Source organism: Phoenix dactylifera, unplaced genomic scaffold (genome assembly GCF_009389715.1).
Source record: "Phoenix dactylifera cultivar Barhee BC4 unplaced genomic scaffold, palm_55x_up_171113_PBpolish2nd_filt_p 000447F, whole genome shotgun sequence".
In the NCBI taxonomy this organism is placed as follows: domain Eukaryota; kingdom Viridiplantae; phylum Streptophyta; class Magnoliopsida; order Arecales; family Arecaceae; genus Phoenix; species Phoenix dactylifera.
The window spans coordinates 69,282-75,767 of NW_024067879.1; the positions used below are offsets into that span (position 1 = coordinate 69,282).

Below are 6,486 nucleotides of genomic sequence, written 5' to 3' on the forward strand. Positions count from 1 at the left end.
GTTGACACGTCACCCAAATTCAAAGTCCAAGAGGTCGGCCACAATTTAAATGCAAGAAAATTTCAAATGGGAGCCAACAACTTTTCAAATCCTCCCCCTTAAAGCTGGCCAACTTTCTTTCCTTTTCTCTAGCAACCAAGCCTTCAAATGTGGAGCGCCATTCATTATGTGTTTAAATTTCAAATCATGAGGAAAGTCTATAAATACCTCCTCATGATATCTTGTAAGGGCAGTTGATGAATGAATAAAAAGAGTTTCTTTCTTCCTTAGCAATTTTGCTTTGTCACCTTGAGAGAAGGTTGGGCGTGAGGCCCTTGTTCCAAGTTGGGCGTGAGGCCCTAAAGCCACTACCACATCCACCGCTGCCTTACCTCCTCTCGCCTCCCTTTTCTTTTGTGATTTCCATTCTCCTCTCACGCCAAAGTTCTAATCCTTGTTTCTTTGTAGGTCCTTAAAGTACTCTATGTCATTGGGTCAATTATCCTTCCACACCAATAGCAAAAGGGCCCTGTTGCAACGGAAGATGAAGCTTGGTCATCCAATCATCAACCTTCGAGAGTGAGATCAAGGATCCTCCTCCAGAAAAATTTCAGAAGTTCAATGTTTGGTAAACCTCAACTCTAGGTCTGATTTATTGAAGGAAGTGTCCTAATCAAGTGGTTTCTCAACCACAACGGTCCATTCTTCTAAGTTCTAAATGAATTAGTACATGCGGGTAACTAGTCCTGAAATTACTATGCTCATGTTAATGTTTTCTTATCCCATATGTGACTGAATTTTCAGCTGCTATTAGGCTAGTTAATCAACATAACTTACTGACAATCCTTATGTTTAAATCCCTCAAATTCATCCCGCATCATTTTTGGTATCAGAGCAAGGTTAATTAGGACATGCACATTGATTATGCTGAAATTCTGCACTTGCTGAAATTTCTGCACTTTTCTGAAATCCATTGATGCCAAAATCCTAGTTTGCATGCCTTATTAAATTTATGAATTAAATCTGAATATTTTGAATTTTAATTCTGAATTTCAGTTATTAAAGTTGAGATCTGATCTCCACAAATTTAGGATTTGAAGTTAACAATTTCAAAATTAAATTTGAAATTCTAGGTTTGGGCTCCAAATCTGAAATTTCCAGTTCTGAAATTTCCAAATCTGAAATTTCCAATATGACTTTTGCATTCGAATTTCAAAACTTGAAATTTTGAAACATCAGATCTGAAATCCAAATTTGAAATTCAAAATTGGAAATTAAAAGTGGGAACTTAAATTGAAACCAAAAAAAATCTGAGATTCAAAATTTAAATTTGAAATTTAAACTTGAAATTTGAAATTGAAAATTCAAAAGCTGAAAATTAAAATTCAAATCTGAAATTCAAAATTCAAAAGTTTAAATTCGAAATTTGAAATTTGAAATTTTAAATCTCAACTTGTGTGGGCATTTAAAATAGTTGCATCCATCATAAATCATATTAAGGGCACTCTAATTGCAACATAAGGGAAGGATTTCATCACCTTTCCTTAGCCCAAAACAACCGCCCTCATAAATCTAGAACCCAAGCCTAATTTAAAACTCAACTAGCCAACTTAACTTAGAAACCACAACGAGTCTTTAGGCTAATTGAATTTGGCTAATTCCTTGCTGTCTAGAAAAGTTCCGATCAGGGTCGTGGCTACCATCTTATCTGCCCAGCCCCGTTAAGCGGTTGGTGTCAGCTAAGTATGGTTAATGGCGGTTACACGAACTCTTGGTCCAACTGGCCTGGGCAAGTGGTGAACCAATTTTGATTAGATAAGTCTTTGATTTAGATTTAGCAAACCCTAGCATAGGCTAGTCATTTTGTTTTGTCTTGAGCCTTGTATGACAACTAGATCAGGATCACCCTACAACCCATCACATACACAACCCCTTGAAGCCATGGACCCCAATCTTGAGACCATCCTAAGGACTATGACTGAGCAGTTCAAACAATTGAACAATAGGTTTGATCAAGTTGAGGAGAGGCTAGGAACCCTAGAGGAAAATCAACAGACCCACGTGGAACCTGAATTGACACCCCAACCCCATCGCCACCTTTTCACTCCTGAACATAATCAGCGACAACCACATCAGGATCATGTAGACCAGGATGAACGAGCCCTTAGGAGTATCAGACTTGATGCACCCTCCTTCGAAGGAAGTCTAGACCCTAAGGTATACATTGATTGGGAAAATGACATGGATCAATATTTTGAGTGGTATGAAATGTCGGAAGAAAGAAAATTCAAATTTGCCAAGCTTAGGTTGACACGACATGCAAGGTTATACTGGGAAAATATTGAGAGGATCACTAGGCAAAGAGAAGAACTACCTATCAATACATGGAGACAGATGAAAATTAAGCTAAGAGAGAAATACGTCCCATTATCCTACGAACAGAGGTTACTAGATCAATGGCAAAGATTAAATCAAGGAGGGAAAAACTGTATCTGAGTACATTGCCAAATTTGATGAGTTCGCTATGAGGTGCAACATAGTCGAGTCAGAAGCCGTAACCCTATCTAGGTTTAGAGCTGGTCTTAAGGAGGACATTCAAAGGGAATTGTTCTTAAGGGAAATTCATGATTTAGACCAAGCCTACCAGATTGCCAGAGACTGCGAACGATTCCAGAGGGGACCCATTTTTCGACGACCTGAACTAGGGGTGGCAAAATATGACCCGACCCGCCAACCCGACCCGCGTTCGACCCGCCATAAACAGGTTCGGGTTTGGCCTAAACAGGTTCGGGTCGTAAACAGGTTGACCCGTTTAACCTGTTTATTAATTGGGTCGGATACGGGTTTTAAATGTCTTGACCCGTTTAACCTGTTTAACCCGTTTAGATTGTAATTGGGCTGCTGCCGTTCATCTAAGATCAGGTGGTTTATAATCACTAGGGGTTCTCACAAACCCTAGGTCCCTAAGCCTTTTCTATTCCCCGTGCGCTGTGCAGCCATGCGGCCGTGTCGTGCGAGGGCTTGGAGTTGGAAGCACCGAGCACGCGAGTCCGAGAGGAGGGGAAGATCGCCGCGGATAGGAGGAGGGGAAGAAGATCGCCCCGAGTCTGAGAGGAGGGGAAGACGAAGATCACCGCAGTTAGGAGGAGGGGAAGATCGCCGTGGTTAGTATTTTAATGTTCTCATAATTTCGCTACTGCCCCAATTTTTTATTTTCCTTTTCTTTTGTTTTGGTTTCAATCGATCTAGGTTAAGCAAGTTTTGCAAGGATTTCTCACTTGATTTAGATTTTTATTCACAAGGTTCTGAAGATTTTCTTTTGGATCAGCAGTTCTTCCGATGAAGTGAGAGCTTCGTTACTTTTTTTCCTTCTTTGTGAAGTTGTTGCTCTTCTGGTCCTCGGTGTTCTCCGATTCCGGCTTCTTTCTTCGGTGGAGTGAGAGCTTGGAACCCTAGGATCGTCAGATCGGACGGCGGATCGGCCCAGAAAATAGAGTTGAGAACCGTTTCTTGGATAGGAGAGGTGATTTCATCCATCCTTTTTCCGGAGTTAAATCTTCGATTTTCTTTCTATCTTTTTATATGCAATATTGCAATGTTACTTATTTTCTTACCCGGGTTTAAAATCCATACATTCGATTTCAACCTCCAACGTAGTAGCATTCAGGAAGGATTTAAGAAGATCGACTATTTGCTTTTTTTTTTTTGACAACTTGATAAAATGACCAAGATACTGTTTTTTTTTAAAAAAATGCCGATCCTATTCATCGACTTCTTTTTATTAAATTAACAAATATATTTGCTGGCTTTCAGGTGGAAGCTCCTGGAATTAGCTGGATCTCTCATTGCCGAAAGCAATTCCATTTACTTGGATCTTAAATAAGATTATCATCTACCTCATGTTTGTGAATGTCTGCACTGTAATACTAATTTGTTAAAAGGTGTGCTTTTTGCCTGGCGCTGTTTGGAATTTTCTGAGATTTGGTAGCATGAGCACAAGACGGGGTTTTAATTTCTATTTGATATTATTTAAGTGTCATACGGTATTTTCTTGAGCATACTGCTACCCCAAGGATAGCACTAAATCCTTTAGCTGACCTATCAACTATGCGAGAACATTATCTGTTGTTTGATTTGAAGTACTACTTTGTTTATTCCTTGAGAGCTGAGATCAATGAAATTCCATACCGCTTTGTGGTTGCTGGTCGATTTTTCTTCAACATGCGTGGTCTTTGAAACTTGTATTTGTGGAGGTTGGTTTTGTTGGTTGTTGTTAAATTTGGCTCCTTTTTCCCCTGAGAAAGTTCTTAAGTTTGGCCTCTGGTTTATTCTTTGTGTCTTGCAGATAATATTATAGTAGTAATTCCCTCTGTGAAATCTTTCCTTTTTCTCTGTCTTTTGGACCTCTTCCATGCATAGATGTTGTTAAAGGATTGCTCCTTATTGCATTAACAGAGACCATCTCAATTTTATGGATAAGTATCGCCTTAGTTATTGTTGTGTCTTGTTGTTTTTATTTTTATCTTTGTTGTTTTCTTGATTCATCGTGGTTATACTGTTGTAATTTAGGCTTGTTATGCTGTTTGTTTGTTATGCCATTTGTGTCCCTTGGTCAAATCAGTTTAACTTGTTATGTTTGGTCACTTTGTTTCTAAGATTCTGGTGTGGATTACATGCTATGTGCTAGTGTCACTGGGGTAGGTTCTGTATATTACTGGTCCACTACATTTCTTTCTTCTATCATATTATGTGAGTTGCTTCTGCTCATAAAACAAACTAAACTGTGTTCCATGGGTCTCTACTGCATATTGTTGTTTCAGCACTTTCTGTGCCTCTAAATCTTATGATTTACATTTGTTGCTTCACTAACCTCTCATGTATCTCAGATGCCTTTCATGATTTTCAAAAGCTTTGGATTATATTGACAAAATTGTCCTTGTCTTTTCTCTAGGATGCTTACGGGTACCATTTATGGATTACTGATGTTTGTCTTTGCTTGTTAAATTAGATAGAGATTGTACCAATAAGCTGCAACCTTACTTCAGTGAAGCGTGTCCTTTGCAGGCAAAAATTCTCAAGGTGAAATTGTTGTTAACATTGAAAGACTACTCAAGTGCTATTTCAGAGACTGGATACATACTTAAACAAGATGAAGATAATTTGGAGGCACTACTGCTTCGTGGCCATTCTTATTATTATCTCTCAGACCATGATGTTGCTACATGGTTTGACTTATGAAAATTCCTATACAGAATTACAGATATATGTAAAAGGTTTCAAACCTTGTGTCATATGTGTACTCTTTTGCACTTTGCTGCAATGATGTTCTCCTTTTATTTAAGCTGCAGTTATTAGCTCAACTCTGCAGATTATCACTTCCAAACATTTGCAATGTCTAATGTCTGCACATGTTTAACATTCTGTTGCATGCTAGAGCTAATTTATTCTAGTGCTTTTGGTATGCCAAGAAAAAGTGAACAAAAAGAACATGAAAGTTCAGAAGAAAGTTTAAGATGCAGGCAGTCCTATATCTATGTTGGTAACCATGCATATTGTTCAGATGTGATATACTTTGCTAAAGGAAACAGATTAAATCCTAAAGGAAACAAAAATTAAAGCCTAAAGGAAACAAAAAGGGGCAAGCAATCTTTTTTTCAACTAATTTTCTTAATTACTGCAAACAGGTTAAACAGGTCGGGTCGGGTTAGGCAAACAGGTTAAACAGGTCGGGTTAGGATGGGTTGGGCTAAACAGGTTAAACAGGTCGGGTTGGGTTGGGCAAACAGATTACCTGTTTATTAAACAGGTTAAACGGGTCGGGTCGGGTTACCTGTTTAATAAACAGGTCAGGTTCAGGTTGTAATTTTTGACCTGTTTAATAAACAGGTCAGGTTCAGGTTTATGATTTTCTGATCCGATCTGTATCTGACCCGACCTGTTTATGTCTGACCCGACCCGATTGCCACCCCTAACCTGAACCCAATAGGATTAGCAACCCTGGAAGCAGGCCAAACCCAAGTTCAAACCCATCACACAGACCCAATCCTATCACTCCACAGGCTCGTAGGGACGACAAAGGAAAAGCCCCTGAAGGTAGAAAGGAAAACAATGTCCCTTGTTTTAGGTGTCATAAAATAGGACATTATGCAAGCCAATGCCCCACTAGAGTGTTACACATAGGAGAAGTAGAAGAAGAAGATCCTGAGACCCTAGAGAATTATGGAGAAGAAGTCTACGAAGCAGAGACCAATTTGGTAGATGAATATGAAGAAGAGGAAGAAATCATTGAGACGTGTGAATTTCTAGGAGTTGTGAGATGTATATTGACCCAGGCTAAAGAACAAGAAGATTGGCGTAGGACCAACATCCTACAAACCTTTATCAAAATAGGAGAAAAAGCCTGCAAAATCATCTTAGATAGTGGAAGCTGTGTCAATGCCATATCAACCAACACCATCAAGAGTTTAGGGTTGCCTACTGTACCCCATCCCAATTCCTATAAGGTAT

The 6,486-nt window shown here is 39.1% G+C and overlaps 1 long non-coding RNA gene across 4 annotated transcripts; it reads left to right on the forward strand.

The window, feature by feature from the left end:
• The first annotated feature begins 2,918 nt into the window (after positions 1–2,918).
• LOC103711659 lies at positions 2,919–5,378 on the forward strand. 4 transcript variants are annotated; one of them, XR_005508296.1, is made up of 4 exons: positions 2,919–3,143; positions 3,311–3,502; positions 3,793–3,920; positions 4,988–5,378. It is a non-coding gene; the product is annotated as an uncharacterized LOC103711659 (long non-coding RNA). The 4 variants fall into 4 exon arrangements; XR_005508298.1 differs by having other exon boundaries at positions 3,086–3,143; positions 3,308–3,502; XR_005508297.1 differs by having other exon boundaries at positions 3,122–3,143; positions 3,282–3,502.
• The last annotated feature ends 1,108 nt before the right edge of the window (positions 5,379–6,486 follow it).